This window comes from Podarcis erhardii (genome assembly GCF_964252035.2).
Source record: "Podarcis erhardii genome assembly, chromosome: 17".
Lineage (NCBI taxonomy): Eukaryota > Metazoa > Chordata > Lepidosauria > Squamata > Lacertidae > Podarcis > Podarcis erhardii.
The window spans coordinates 12,921,066-12,937,826 of record NC_138515.1 but is presented as its reverse complement, the minus strand read 5'-3'; the positions used below and the strand labels follow the sequence as shown (position 1 = coordinate 12,937,826).

The 16,761-nt window shown below is 42.2% G+C and overlaps 1 protein-coding gene across 3 annotated transcripts in view; it reads left to right on the top strand.

Moving 5' to 3' along the window:
• Positions 1-16,761, top strand: part of SH3GL2 (SH3 domain containing GRB2 like 2, endophilin A1) — a 90,950-nt gene that overhangs the window by 49,417 nt on the left and 24,772 nt on the right. The window lies entirely within an intron of this gene.

The window sequence follows — 16,761 nt, the reverse complement described above, 5'->3', positions numbered from 1 at the left end:
AAAAGGTCTGGGGGAGGAGAACATTGACATATCCAGAGAAGCTCTAATTTGGCAGTGGCCAGGTAATGCACTCTAGGGCAGCCTTCCTCAACCTGGTGCCCGCCCATGATTCGGACTACAACTCCCATCATTCCTGGCTATTTGCCATCTTGCTTGTGGCTGATGGGAATTGTAGTCTGAAACATCTGGCAGGTTGGCTACAGCTGCAATGGGGCACAGCTTCTCCTAACAGCTGATAACTAATTCCCCTATCACACTAACAACTCTTTGTGTGTTTCTGCAAGTCTCTTTACTTTTGGAAAGCGGCATTTAAAATTAGCACTAAAATTGCCTGGACATGACTTTGCTATCCTTCCTTGCCTTCCTCCCCACCCCAGTATCCTTATGTTTGAGTTGAGAAGATTGGGATTACTTTGCCATTTTGCTTATCCTTAGAAAAAACATCACACAACCCAACTATTCCTGGATTTTGCTGTGAAGTGATTTCAACCACTGCTTCTTCCTGCACCTTGAAATAGTTACAGCTTCATCTCCACTGAGGCTCAGTGCAGTGGAACTTACATAATGCTCTGACAGCATTTTTAAATAAATGACAATGTAGCATGTTTTGAGAATTTCAAGTCCACAGGAGCTCAGAGATGTCTCCGCTGCATTTGGCTTTAATTGGACACCAAACCGAAAAGACTCTGAGCTCTCCAGTTGCGTGCAGGTTGAAGTTGCCTCGCATGTAAGTCATTTTAAGGAAATAGCACCAACACGTTGTTGGCACTTGTGAGGGCTTCCCTACCCCATGGAGATGGCAACATCGACCCTTAGAGTGAAATGTAACTCCTTGAATTTGCAAGCTTCACAGAATAACACGCTTTCCAGAACGCAAGTGACAAAATTGGAGACAATTAACCAAAACAATAATAAATAATAATTTCTTATTTATACCCCACTCTTCCCGCTTCAGAAACCAAGCTCAGGGCGGCTAACAACAAATTTAAACAAGCAGCATAAAATACAGTATAAAAACATGAATAACAATAAAATTCAAAGTTCAGAAATCAATTTGGGGGAAATCCATCTAATAAGCATTAGATAGTCACCAGGGCTAGCTGGCTGAATTGGTCCTACTTGGGCCGGTGAGAAGGCCAGGGGAGAATTAGCTGTGGGGTCTCAGAACGGGTGATCTTCATAAAAGGGGAGGGGGAGGGAAGAGAAGGGAAATAAAGGTCAGGCTGAATTCAAATTGAAGGCCAGGCAGAATAGCTCTGTCTTACAGGCCTGACGGAAGGAGGTTAAATCCTGAAGGGCCCTGGTCTCATGGGACAGAGCATTCTACCCGGTCAGAGCCATCACTGAGAAGGCCCTGGCCCTGGTGGAGGATAGTCTGACTTCCTTAGGGCCCGGGACCTCTAAACTATGGTTATTCATGGACCTTAAGCAAGCATTGTGTTCATGTGTTTATATGTTTTTTGAATAAATGCTATGTAATGGTTTAAATGCAAAGCATAGTTATGTTGTTAATTGCAACACACTCCAGCTAGATGGCATTAACATGGTAAGCTGATCTCACTCTGGCAAATGTGGACAGCCACTGCATGTGCTACTCTTGAGCTGGGAAACACAAACTGCTTGCATGTTGTTAGCTTGGTGGCATGCAGTGCTGACCATGAAAATGAGTAAAGGTATTAGTTTTAAAAAATCACAAAAGAAACATAGGAGGGAATGATCTTCTATATGTGTACGTAAGGCCTAACTTCTTATATGTATTAAATAAAAAATATTGAATGTGTATGGGAAGGGTGAGCAGAAAAAGAACCCACGGTTATCACTGGTCTCTGGTGGGTTGGTTTGCTATGTAGTCCCAGGTATGCAGACAGCTACACATTGTCACAAGAATAATGCTGTAATCCTCCTAGCTAAGTGAGATAATGGCCCACAATGTCCCTGACAGTACAATTCTTTGCATGTTTGCTCTGAAGCAAGCCATCCATGTTCAATGTAGTAAGTTTGGTTAAAATTAGAAGCAAATCTCATAATTTGTCATTTAAATGTAGCAAGACATTTGTTTTGTTTGTCATTTAAACAAGTGATTTAAAAGCTGCAGCAGATGGCCATGCAAACCACTTGAGACTGACCACACATAAAGATCCATTGGATTCCTGATGGGAGGAGTGCCACTAGCGTCTTAATTCTGCCCTGAATCCAGCAGGCTTCTTTTATTCAAAACTAGCCCCTTCTTCCCACATTTCCAATTGGCTCTCTTCTTTTTTTATGGTGATGCCTAGCAGAGCTTTGGTATGATGTCATACTTCCTTAATAGCTTCTGTTCTTTGCATATTTAATCTGGGCTAATTTTAGGAGCTACTTCTCAGCGAAATTCCAGTTTAGAATTGGCTTAATGCAGGAAGTCAGATTAATGAGCCTGAAGTTAGCAAATAGCTCTGCCTTCACAGAGAGCTAGTAGAAGCTGTAAGGGTGGATTCATACATAATTTGAAGCCATCAAGGGAAGAAATGGACTTTAAGTAGCTTTGTTGGCAAGGTGAACATAATTGCAAACCACATGACATTATGCAGATTTCTATGCGGTTCTGTGCCTAGGGAGTTCTGCTAGTGGCATGGTTGCCATAGAAAAGAAAACATCTGAAGGACTGTTCAGATGGTCTAAACTGGAGGGCGTAGGGCAAAGGATATGGTACAAAATGGCTATGTCTGATTAACCACACACATCTGTTCTGCATGTAGTTTGTGGGCACATAGGCTGTGTACATGCTGTTGGGAATGGATTTCCCCACCCTCAATCTTCTGACTGTGCATATATAATAGCAGGAAAAAGGTAAAGGACCCTTGGACTGTTAAGTCCAGTCAAAGGCGACTATGGGATTGCGGCGCTCATCTCACTTTCAGGCTGAGGGAGACGGCGTTGGTCCACAGGCAGTTTTCTGGGTCATGTGGCCAGCAGGACTAAACCGCTTCTGGCGCAATGGGACACCGTGACAGAAACCAGAGCACACGGAAACGCTGTTTACCTTCCTGCCCCAGCGGTACCTATTTATCTACTTGGACTGTATATGACCTCCCTCCCCCTTCCATAACAACAAGTTTGTTGTTCGTTCGCTTCTGTTTAGATGATAGCACTGCAGACTACAAATGCCTGGCAGTGATCAGTAACAATGCTGGAGATTCTGTGAGTCACAGTACATCATTAGCCTCCAGCCATCTCTGCAAAGAGCGCCAGAGTTCTGTGAGTAGCAGTGACCTTTACTCCCTGTTATTTGGGGGACCAAAAATTCAGATCAGAAGCAAGAATATAAGAGTGCTTGTGATATGTCTGATCCTAGCCGAGGATATTGAACTGCTGGCAGAAGCTTCAGCTGCATCACTTACTGTCACTTTAACATCTCTCTGGATAAAATATGAAGGAAAGGGAGACGCACGTATGCCGACTTATAGTATTTGTTTGACAGGTGGGATACACTCTTTTTTCATTTATTTCATTTAGACATTTTATATACAGTCATACTTTGGAAGTCGAACGGAATCCATTCAGGAAGTCTGTTTGACTTCCAAAATGTTCAAAAACCAAATCGCGACTTCTGATCGCGATCAGAAGCTGCGGAAGCCCCGCCAGACGTTCGGGTTCCAAAGGAACGTTTGCAAACCAGAACACTCACTTCTGGGTTTGTGGCATTTGGGAGCAAAACGTCTGAGTTCCAGGGCGTTCGGAATCCAAGGTACGACTGTACTGCTTAATTATGTTGATCTCTTAGCAGTGTAGAAAAAATATAACTACAATTAAAATAAAAGTCAGAGGGATGTGGGTGGCGCTGTGGGTAAAACCTCAGCACCTGGGACTTGCCGATCGCACGGTCGGCGGTTCGAATCCCTGCGGCAGGGTGCGCTCCCATCGTTCGGTCCCAGCGCCTGCCAACCTAGCAGTTCGAAAGCACCCCCGGGTGCAAGTAGATAAATAGGGACCGCTTACCAGCGGGAAGGTAAACGGCGTTCCATGTGCTGCGCTGGCTCGCCAGATGCAGCTTGTCACGCTGGCCACGTGACCCGGAAGTGTCTGCGGACAGCGCTGGCTCCCGGCCTATAGAGTGAGATGAGCGCACAACCCTAGAGTCTGGCAAGACTGGCCCGAACGGGCAGGGGTACCTTTACCTTTACCTAATATAAAAGTCAGGTAAAATTATAAAATCAGAATCCAGTTAAAATTCCTGCTAGATTTTTTTTTTTTTTTTAGGATTCAGTAGGCAATGGAAGTTCAATGGAGAGAGGGCTTGTCTGACCTCAGCTACAAGGGAGTTTCATAAAATTAGGCCCACATTTCTGGTGGTGGGAAAACAGGAAAGACTGGGATGAGGGACGTGTTATAAACAAACCCCAGCAAGAGCCCTGCTGCCCCAAGGGTTGTTGTTGGGGTGAGTTTCCGCTTGGGAGCAAAAGGAGTTCTCCATTTGCTTGCATAGGTAAAGGCACAGATCTAAATGCAAAACAAACCATTTCAATGTCGGTAAGAACATAAGAGTCTTAATCTCAGGGTTGTTGGTTCAAGCCCCACATTGGGCAAAAGGATTCCTCTTCTCCAGAGTTTTCCCCAAGCAATCGGAGACTATGCCTGTGTGAAACCAACATCTCCTCCTCCCTTTTCACACCTCTTCTGGTTCTGGGAGACCAGGGGAGAGGGGAGCTAGTCATAGCAGGAGGGCAAGAGATACCCGTGCCTCTTCACCAGCCTGACTCAATTCTGTCTCTTGGCCTTCCTCCTCCCCTGCTTCAGCTTCTGCCTCTGATTCTGGACTCTGCCACAGACTCTCCCAGCTCACTAAGCCCTGTTACTTCTTTCCTGGTCTTCTCCCTCTGACCCCTTATTGTTGTCCCACCACCAATCCCTGGGCTCTGAGCCTCCTTCTTTTGGTGGTTCCCCAGCTGGTCCCTGCCACCATTCCTCTGAATCCAACCAGCCCATGACATCTGGCAATCCATCTCAAAACATAAACAAGGGTATCTAGAGGTCAGCTTTCACAATGCAGAGTCAGTGTGAAAGGAGACATTGGGCACACAATTCTGAACTTTGGGTTAATGCATCTTGTGTTGTGTTTCACACTGCATTGCATATTTTGGCTGAAATGGAATCACAACTGTGCATGGCTACTCCAAACACAATATATGCCATCGTTGGCATCGTTTACCAAATTAATTTGCCTTAGAAGCATCAGCCAAATGAATAATGGTCACAGATCAAACATAGCACCAGACATACTGTTTTCCCAGCTGTAATGTTCCAGCTGTAGATATAACTGTTCTAGTCAAGGGTACTGAATTAAGCACGATGTCATTGAGACAGCTAGCTTGCTCAAGAAAAATGAAACCTTTAATTTGTAGAGTTGTGGCTTATTAGGAAAGAAGCATCACACAGAGTTAGTATTAGAAGAAAATTAAATGAACTGTGGGATGCAAACTAGCTTTAATCTATCTTGCAATTTAAAGGATCTCCCAAATGTGGTCATGAAAAAAATTCTCAATCACAGAAGCAATTCTGCAAAGAGTTATCTAACTCCTCGGCTCAGTGGAGCTTTATTCCTTTATAATAGGAATAAAATAAAGATGCTGAATTGTTGATATTAGCAAACAGTATTTAGTTCCCATCTATGTCAGATAAACATGAAATTTCAGAACTGCAGCTGAGAACTGCAGATAAAGAGAACACAGGTTGCGACTCAAGAAATTCACGTGGGATCTCTTTCAGTTGCAGCTTATTGGTTTTTAACCCAGTTGTAGCCAAGCTGTGGAATTCCACGTGGGGCTGAACTATAACTACCACCATTCCTGACCATTGGCCATGCTGGCTGACACTGATGGGAATTATAGGAGGGCCATAGGATGAAAAGCTCCATTTTTATGTCTTTATATATTACATCTATATATTACCTTCTTCCCAAGGTATCCAAGGTGGTTTACAATTTTAAATATTTGAAGAAAGGCTATGAAATATTCCCAGACCAATTTCAGGAGCTAATAGCATGAGCTCCCTAGTTTGGGCTTCTCTTAACCAAACAGGTCTCATCAGTGACTTTGGAACAGGAAATACTTGTGAGATTGGCTGCTCGTTAGTATCTGGTTAAGAACACAGTAACATTCATCAAGAAGATGGGATAAACCAAAATCACAGCGATAATATCACTTAGAGAATATGATGTTAATTTGCACAAACCTTCTTCTACATTGTGCCTATATAAAGGGGTTGTTTCCCCCCCTGATGATGATACCGCATATGGTATTCAGCTAGGTTTTATTTAGAGTAGACCCATTGAAATCAGTGAACATGACCTTCCTGTCATAATGATAGGCATTTCGCTAGCAAATAAATATTGGCCAGAGCACGATGCGTCTTTTCTACTCACGATGGCTAGTGTAATGGTTTGTCAGCAATCCTTCTGGATAGGCTGAGATGTCACATTACAAAAACAATAAAGCAAAACTACCCAACATTATGCACATGGAGATGGAATGACTCATGATTCAAGGCGAAGCTGGAATGCTGTGTGTGCTCAGCATAATTCTGATAGCTTAGGGATATTTGAAGGAAGGTGTTTATTGGCTTCCCGTGGTTTGTTGATTGATTGGGTTTTTGTGTGTGCAAATAAATAACATTAAACTGCAAGATAAATGAATAAAAATGCATTTATTCCATCTGTCTGTCTCCTTGCATTAACTGCTATAACTTTGAATCTTCTCAGCTGCCTTTGATAGAGACAAACCAAACTTTGTTTAGACTACTGTACTGTGCTGAAATTATTCATATTAGTGAGAAGTTCATGCCAGCGATCTCTGCAGCAATACAACAAAGGCACATCACAATATTGGGGGCGGTGGCGAGAGGATCCTGCATATTTGCTGCTTATAAATGATCCATGTGGGTTGATTCTGCAGCTACCTAGGATCTGACAATGGACTTTAAGACTGGAATAAAATCTGTCATTTACCTTAAAGATGTGAAGGCTAGGATCCTAGGACTGGGCTGTTGCAGTAGCTTTAAATATTCTAGGAATGGGGGGGGGGATGAGTATCTCTATATTAAGGTAAATGCCAAAGGATTCTTCAAATCCTTACCAGGATAGAACAGTTGACTGCAACTACTAACTAAAACAAACAAACAAACAAACAAAAACAAACAAACAAACAAACAGGCTATTCTTGAACACCTTATGCAATCTGCAATGGCTTCAAGTGCTCTCCTGCTCAGTTCTGCCCTTGAGCAGTTAATCTATTGTATTTCCTAGACATGCTCTCTCCCTGAAGATGCTTGGAGATAATGCACAACCTAATTTTATGTGCCTGTTTCAAAATAAAATACAGCTTCCTTTTTAAATAGTAAGACTGTGTACACTCCATGCATTTAAAGCATTTTCCTCCTTCCCAGGAATCCAGCTCATCACAGAACTACAATTTCTTTTTTTAAAAAAATACATTTTTATTAAAGTTTTGCATAAACAGATATACATCAAAAGGAAAAATACACAAAAGGTCATAACAATATGGGTACATAGGCTAACATTTCCTTTCTCCCAACTATATATAAAAAAGAATAAAGTAAAATGAAATCGTCAAAAAGGAAAAAAGAAAGAAGAACAAAAAGAAAAAAGAGGGGGAAAAGGAAAAAACAAAAAACAAAACAAAACCACAACGTTTTGGGCTCAACCGAGCCCTAGACTCCCTTCCACCCTTTTGGTAAGTATCAAATATTTTCCTCTGTTACGTACTTGATTTTTAATCTTTAAGTCTTAAATTCACTCGCTGATAGAATTGTTCTAACCCCGCCAGTTCACTTTATGAATTTGTTGCAATATAATTCCAATATTTACTCCAATTTCTAGCACCCTTAGAACTACAATTTCTAGCACCCTTAACAAACTACCATTCCCAAGATTCAGGGTGGGGGGAATAATGATGCTTGAATTCATGATGTGTATGCAACCTAGGTGAGAGCCTAAATGCAGGTGGTAGATCTCAGACAACTGCTTTTCCTCAAAGGTGTTACATTGAGGCCACACATGTATCACTGTGATTCATTCACTAAATATGTGCATTTTTGTAGCCATCAGTGTCTCATAAAAGCAGAGAGCGTGGCAACATTTGAAACCTCAGAAGTGGCTGTGTCTGCTCTTCCTCCTTCCTCTGGAAGCCTGTACAGTGGTACCTCAGGTTAAGTACTTAATTTGTTCTGGAGGTCCATTCTTAACCTGAAACTGTTCTTAACGTGAAGCACCACTTTAGCTAATGCGGCCTCCCGCTGCCGCCGCCACACGATTTCTGTTCTCTTTTTTTTTTTTTTTTAATAAATATTTATTAAAGTTTTTAAATATAAATGCACAAATAATAAACAGTCTTACTTCTATCACAGACATAATTTCATCACTTCTTTGGGCTCCCTCACGTCTCCCGCTCCCATTTACATCGTTAAAAGTTTTTTCCAAACAAATTATCAACTTGTTTACAATCTCATGTCCACTCATTCAAATATAATCTAGCACTTCTTCCAAAAAAATTTATATTTTCTTTAGTCTCACTTATCATCAAATTTCAAATCTAATTTAGTGGTGGCCAGTTTTTTATAATCTAGCATCCTTCTTAGCATTCAACCAAATTACAATGTTTTTGTAGATACTTCTTGAATTTCTCCCAGTCTTCCTCCATCTTCTCTTCTCCCAGGTCACGGATTCTGCCAGTCATCTCGGCCAGTTGCATATAGTCCATCAGTTGCATCTGCCACTCTTCCAGTGTGGGTAGATCTTGAGTTTTCCAGTTTTTTGCGATGAGTATCCTTGCTGCCGTTGTTGCATACATGAAGAATGTTCGGTCCTTCTTTAACACCTTCTGGCCGACAATACCCAGAAGGAAGGCCTCTGGTTTCTTAGTAAAGGTATACTTAAATACCTTTTTCAGCTCATTATATATCATTTCCCAGAAGACCTTCACCTTAGGGCATGTCCACCAGAGGTGAAAGAATGTTCCTTCGTTTTCTTTACATTTCCAACATTTATTATCAGACGAATGGTATATTTTGGCAAGTTTAACTGGGGTCATGTACCATCTATATATCATTTTCATTACATTTTCCTTCAGAGCATTACATGCGGTGAAGTTCAGCCCAGTGGTCCACAACCTTTCCCAGTCCTCAAACATAATGTTATGCCCAATGTCCTGTGCCCATTTTATCATAGCCGATTTAACCATTTCGTCTTGTGTATTCCATTTTAACAGCAAGTTATACATTCTAGATAATACCTTAGTCTTTGGTTCTAACAATTCAGTTTCTAACTTCGATTTCTCCACCTGGAACCCTAACTTTTTATCATTTTTAAAAACTTCTTTAATCTGAGCATAATGTAACCAGTCTCGCACCTTATCCTTCATTTTCTCTAAACTCTGCAATTTCCAATTGTCTCCATCTTTTTCTAATATTTCCCAATATTTTGGCCATTTAGCCTCCATATTGGGTCTTTTTAGGGCCTTAGCCTCCAGAGGTGAGAGCCACCTTGGAGTTTTATTTTCCAGTAAGTCTTTGTATTTTGTCCAGACATTAAACACTGCTTTCCTGACAATATGGTTCTTAAAGGCCTTATTGATCTTAACTTTATCATACCATAAGTATGCATGCCAACCAAAAGCATTGTTAAAACCTTCCAAGTCCAACACGTCAGTGTCTTCGAGAAGTAGCCAGTCTTTTAGCCAGCAAAAAGCTGCGGCTTCATAGTACAACTTTAAGTCTGGCAGGGCAAAGCCCCCACACGATTTCTGTTCTCATCCTGAAGCAAAGTTCTTAAACCCGAGGTACTATTTCTGGGTTAGTGGAATCTGAAACCTGAAGCGTCTGTATGTAGAAACCTTCTGTATGTAGAAACCTTCACCTACCTAAATTGCTGTATGTAGAAACCTTCTGTATGTAGAAACAGCAGCAACAAGAAATTTCAAAAGTTCTACATGTTCAGAATGATCTTACCAAACCTTGTAGCCCTGAAATATAGGTGGAGACGGAGGCTGAGAAACTGCTCATAATTCTCTGTTAGCTTTACCACCTAAGATGACTTGACCAGCCTCCACAGTAGTTCATACCCAGGGAGAGCGTACTTGCATGCGTGGAATGGTGCGTTCTGGTTAAATTCAGCTATCAGAATATCTGCTGCCAGCTGGGGAGAGCAAGTGATAACTTGTCAGCCAGATGATCAGGGAAGCTAAAGCCGGCTTTCTGAGCAGAAATTTGGCAGCCGGGGGGGGGGACACACACACACACACACACACACAAACAAAAGCTGCTCCTAAGGTCCACATAAAACAATTGCAAAAATACTTCCATAATGAAAATGAAGCAGCCTTGTTATTCCGAATGTCCCCTTTCTGCGTTATCACTTGAACTGTTGCTGACTTGGCATTATGCTATGCTATGCAAATCTCTTCCCCCTGAAATTAGCAACATTGATTTACGTTTAGGATGTGCCGTGTGTCCCTGGCTGACATCATTTGTCTTGCGGCTTTGCTGACCTTGTGCACGGCAGATCTGCTGTATCGTGAGGGACTTTCACGCCACTGCTCTTTCTGTCCTCCCACACAGACGTTGCCTTTGGTCCCCGGTGGATGTGTAGCTTTTAGGTGGAATGCAATAGCACTGCAGCAGAGGCTCTGCAGCGATGGGCTGGAAGGATACGCAGCAGGGCTGTTGCTGCCAAACTAGGTACTGGCTATGGCTCAAATCCTTTGCTCTTGTTCTTTGCTGCCTGAGTCACAGGAATGTACTAGACTGTGCAGCCTTAAACTGCTGAGCAAGGCTAGAAGGAATCTTATTTTTAATAAGATCTATCATCTATCTATCTATCTTTATTACGGTCCAGAGACCCAACAAATCATTACAAAGCAATGCACAATTCAGACAGTCTACCTCCAGGTTAAACAAGCATTTTGTTCAGACTTAAAGATAGGGATCATTGGTTCTTGCAACCACCGATAAAAACTTCCCCACTGCTAATGTTCTAGCATTTGTCCAGTCTTCCAATAGGAACCTGTCATAGTGAGCCTCTGCTTTTCCCGGGAAAGGTACCAGCAAGGGTAATATCAGTTCAGCCCTGGCTTGCTCATATTTCGCACAGTGGAGCAAAATATGTTTTATAGAATCCATGTCTTGAGCACACAAGCAAAGTCTGTCCATCGATGCTTTGATTGAGCAAAGATGTATGTGATGATAAAATTTTATTTTGATTGTACTTAAAAAGAGAGAAAAATTAATAAATATTATTTTTAAAAATTACATTTTCAAGGTGCACAGGCAAAAAATTCTAGAATGACAACTTAAAAAAAAACAGCATTTGAAATGGCTTCAATAAAGAAGGCAGCAAATAAATGTGAGAACCCTGAATTATTCAAAAGAGAAGATGTGCAGTTAAGATCTTTGCAAAACACAAGGCAGATTTCTGTATTTATTTTTAAAAAGCAACTTGCAGTTACACACTATCCTGGAAAAAGAAGAAGCATGAAAATGTTCACTTAAACTGCTCTTTGAGGACAGGTACTCTAACTAGGGTGAGAGGATGATACTGAAACCACGTTATATTTGATCCCCTCTTTTGTCATAGGAGTAGCGATAGATTAGTTACGGTCACCTTCATGTGTTAAAAGTCCTTGGAATGCCATTCCCTTCACCGGTCTCCTCTTTAGTTGTCGAGGTGCTTAGAACAACACTGTGTTTTAAAATAAGTAAATAAATGATAAACCACTGAAGTTGTCAAGGATGTTGCTTCAGGGTTGATGTGATCAAGCGTTGGTTACTCTGGCTGTGCTCCAAGTTTAATAAAGAACATTTAGTTTTCAGGTTATTCTCCTGTACGATACTGCAGGACTCTTCTCTCTCCCTGCCCTCCAATTCTCCCTTCAGTAGATTGCCAACCATTACAATTCTTGCCTTGTTCTTGGTTAGCATGGGAAAGAGAAGGAACAAGATGCTGGTCAGCTGGGGGTGGCCTGCAGTGGGGCTGGGCAGCTATTTTTCTGCCACTTGGGATGCAAAGATGCTAGGTAGACAACCCCTACACTGTGCTGCCCACAAGAAGCTGCCCTTTCTTCCTCCTGCAGTACTACAGATGACCGTGAGGTTTATAGATTCAGGTAGGTAGCCGTGTTGGTCTGACACAGTTGAAATAAATAAAAAATTTGTCCAGTAGCACCTTAGAGATCAACTAAGTTTGTTCTGGGTCTAAGCTTTCTTGTGCATGAACACCTCTTCAGATAAACTGAAACAGAAGTCACCAGACCCTTATATATAGTGGGAGGGTGGGGTGGGGTTTTTCTCAGGAGGGTAGTAGGAGAAGGGTGATTGACTCAATGGGTATGGTAAACCTGTTGACGACTGTTAACGACTACTGGTACCCATTGAGTCAATCACCCATCTCCTACAGTGGTACCTCGGGTTACAGACACTTCAGGTTACAGACTCCGCTAACCCAGAAATAATACCTCGGGTTAAGAACTTTGCTTCAGCATGAGAACAGAAATCGTGCTCCAGCGGCACGGCGGCAGTGGGAGGCCCCATTAGCTAAAGTGGTACCTCAGGTTAAGAACAGTTTCAGGTTAAGAACGGACCTCCAGAACGAATTAAGTTCTTAACCCAAGATACCACTGTACTACCCTTCTGAGAAACCCCTCCCACTATATATAAGGGTCTGGTGACTTCTGTTTCAATGTATCTGAAGAGGTGTGCATGCACATGAAAGCTTATGCCCAGAACAAACTTAGTTGGTCTCTAAGGTGTTACTGGACAAATTTTTTGATTTTTTTTATTTCGTGAGGTTTATGTTTATTCAGACATGGGGCACTCCAGATCCAAACAGCCTTAAATTCATCCCAGGGAAACTGGTGCTGGTATCTAGAACTGCGGAATTCTCCTCTCCATCTGCCACATATTGCTCACCCTTAGCAAGACAGCTCTTCAGGGCTGAAAGCACCTTCTTCTTTGCAACAGGCCTTGCCACAGTTGCAGAGAAAAGCGAAGATGTGGATTGGCATTTAATAAAGCCATATTGTAAGGATATCAGGGGGTTACTCGAGAGCGATCAGGCAAATGCCTCCCTGGTCAGCTGTAAAGCCTCGTTATTCTTGCCAAAAACCCTTCACCATGCAGAGCACCACTATTCCGTGGCTGGCTCATTCACTGGCAGAATCTGTGAGCGGGTGGTCCTTAAAGCTTCCCCAGCAGAGTAGTTTCTTGATGCCCAGTCTGTGCCTCCCCTCTCGGCACGGAAGCCTACTGCGCAGGGAGGTCGTGGGCAATGGAGGACCTCTCTCCTCCCCGCTTTGCCCAGGCAAGGTGTCCTGGCACCACCTCGCCTCCTCCGAGCCCTGAAGCTCCTCTCCACTGGAGGTGTGGTTACTCTCCTCCGCTGAGGTGGTGCTGCTTCCCACGATCTTTGGGGGCTCTCTGTAATCCATCCGGCTTTTCCCCTCTCGCCCCTGAGCCGATGGCAGTTCCCTGACACATATATTTATGCAACTATTATGCTTCACATCAAGCAGCAGCAAGCCAACCCTGACTGTCATAACCCATTCTCAGGGCGTCTTAATTCCTCACACTCCGATTTCAAGCAGAGCTTTTGTCACCTGGCGGTGGTCTCATTTAGCTTTTCAATTTCAATATGAGAGATAAAGCCCGAGCAATAAGAAATCATTTGTATTCCTTCTAGGTAATTGCGTGGCAAATGTCACCCATTAGCGTAGAGGATTAACACCGTTCTCTCTGTGTGTATTTCTATTTGCAAGAGTGAGAAAAAAACATGATGAGTGCATATGGATATGGATATGGGATGGTACAGGGATGGGAAAACCTTTTGCAGTCAGAAAGACCACAAAGGTGAGTGGAACAATAGAGGAACTCTTACCTTTATACAGTAGGGGTTACACGAACTGTGCAAAAATCAGGTGTTTCTACAACAGAGATCTCTCCATCCTCCATTCAGGCCTGTTTCCAGGCACAATTCAAAGCGCTGGTTATGACTTATAAAGCCCTTTACAGGTTAGGTCCAAGCTATCTGAAAGACCATATTCCCCCTTATGAACCTGCCCAGGTTCTGAGATCTTTGTGGGAGGCACTTCTCTCACCCCGCCACCTTCACAGATACGCTTGGTAGGGATGCAGGACAGGGCCTTCTTGGTAGCTGCTCCCAGACCTTGGAACTCTCTCCCTGGAGAAGCCAGACTGGCTCCCTCCTTGCTGTCCTTCCACTGGCAGGTGAAGACCTTCTTATTCCAACAGACTTTGGGGAACTGGCTGCTTTCCGTGAAAGGGCTGGTGCCATGCTGGTTTTTATTATAATTATTTGTTTGTTTTTGAGGGGGGGGAGAGAGAGAGAGGGAGAGAGAGATGAGGAGGAGGAGGCAGAGATTTAATAGAATCATTTTTTTAAATCATTGCATTTTTTCTACGTTTTTAGCTGTTATTATTTTATCTGTAACCTGCACTGAGTCCATGTCAGGGGACAAGGCTGAGTAGTAGTAGTGATGATGATGATGATAATAATAATAATAGACATCAGGGGAAGGCGTTATGTATATTGTTAAATATAATCCATTTCATTGGCAAAAAGAATAGATTACATAGGAAAGTAGCTGGAATTGACACCCACAGGATTAATTTTTCATTTCTAGCTATTGCAAATAGTTGTTTTGACTGAGATGCATTATAATGATGCTAAATCCTGCTCTTAACCTTGACTTTGTTTCCATGTGCAAAGCATTCTGCAAACTAAACCGGTAGCAGGAAAGAAAACGTGGGAATAGCCATCATTTTAAGCACTGCAATCTTTCTTAACCAAGAAAAGTTTTAACAGTCTCCAATTTTGAATATCCTGTTTTATTGGGGGGGGGAGTCAAAGTTTTGCCTCTTAAGCTGTTTCAAATCATAATAATCAGTTCTAAACATTTTTAGCTGCAATTTAAGGCTTGATAATTCCTGTTGTTCTTTCTGTGTTTTAAGAGAGATGCTTAGGCACAATGTTTCTGACTTGGCAAATAAATCTCTAAGCCAGTAGCCTATTCAGTATGTTTCTGGCAGGACACCTCTCAAATTACAGAAGGAAGTAGCATACCAACTCCAACAAGATTTACCATTGACTGTAACACATCTCACTTTCAGATTAGTACGTCCTGATTCTGCAAATGTTTCTATAACTATTCAGGAAAGAAGAGCTGATAGTGAACACCCTTGATTTATTCCCCCTGTGCAGGCAGACTTGAGGTGAATATAGCTGGGCAATAACTGCTAAAAAAAAAAACTATCTCCAAAGTAATCTTAGAAGGAAGTTCCATTCAAACTGCTCAAAAGCTTGAAGGTGTCTAATTGGATTAGAAGCATTTAGGATTTAGTTTGGGGGGCACCATGGTAGACCACATTCAGTGCCTTCTTGACTGAATTGCTGAATGGGCATAAAGACCATTATTTACGCATTTCAGAATGAACTGATTAAATCTTGTTAGTCATCATTATCAAGAAAATGGTTTTCTCACTTAACGTTGCTGCCAAAAAAGATCTATACATCATGATTTATCAACATGAACAGGCTGTACAAGTTCATTGATTGAGGGTCCTTATCTGGTTTGGGCGCAACAACGTGTCTGGATTGCTTCCAAGAAGCAGGGATAACACCTCCATCCAGGATAGAATTAAGCAGAAGTGAAAGATGAGGGACTCAGATATCTGCAAAATGTCCATAAACTCTTAAGTTAGACCATCATTACTCAGTATTTACCATTTTAAGGTGTGTGGGGGTTGTTGTTTTTTGGAAAAATTCAGCATCAACTTCTTCAGCTAAAATGGTCTGATTCAGATCACCTTGATGCTCTGCTTTTAGAGCCATTCTGGTCCAGCTCCATGTCATCAAGTGATATAATTAGATTGTCTAAAGAAGCCCAGTATACACTATCTCCCTCTTTGGAAGTCTTCCTTGAAATCCATTGTGAGTGTGGATTTCATGCATAGAATGCCTTTTGAAACCTCATGCTTTTTTCCTTGCCTTGCATAAATCCTTTACAGGAAGATATCCAGACTTTGTTGATTATTAAGCCTGATGGTGACAAAAGTGTATTTCTGGCTTGCAAACAAAATCACGATGCTTAAGAACAGTCACCGTCACCAATCCTGGCACAACTGTACTGGCTGCCAATTAGTTTCCAGGTGCAATTCAAAGTTCGGGTATGGACCTATAAAGCCTTACATGGCTCAGGACCTCAATACCTTAAAGATTGCCTCTCCTCATATGAACTGACCTGGACCTGAACTGACTTGTCACCTGAGGCCCTTCTCTATGTCCCTCCCTCCCAGAGAGGTTTGGAGGGTGGCAACAAGAGAACGGGGCCTTTTCTGTGGTGGCTCTCCAGTTGTGGAATGCTCACCCCAGAGAGGCTCGCCTGGCACCATCATTACATGTCTTTAGGCACCAGGCAAAAACATTCCACTTTACCCAGGCCTATGGCTATTAAATAACCTACGGCCTGTGAAAGGGGGGGGGAGGACTGCTGTTATAATAATTACTTTATTATTAGGCTGGCTGTCAGTATGCTTTTTATTATGTTTCTATCATGTTCTGTAATGTGTTTTTAAAGTTGTACACCACCCTTGGACCTTTTGATAAATGGTGGCATATAAATAATAATTTAAAACATCACTCCATCCTTGCTTCCTTCAAGGAAAGGCATTCTACACTGGCAATTAAAGTCTCAAATCAAAGCT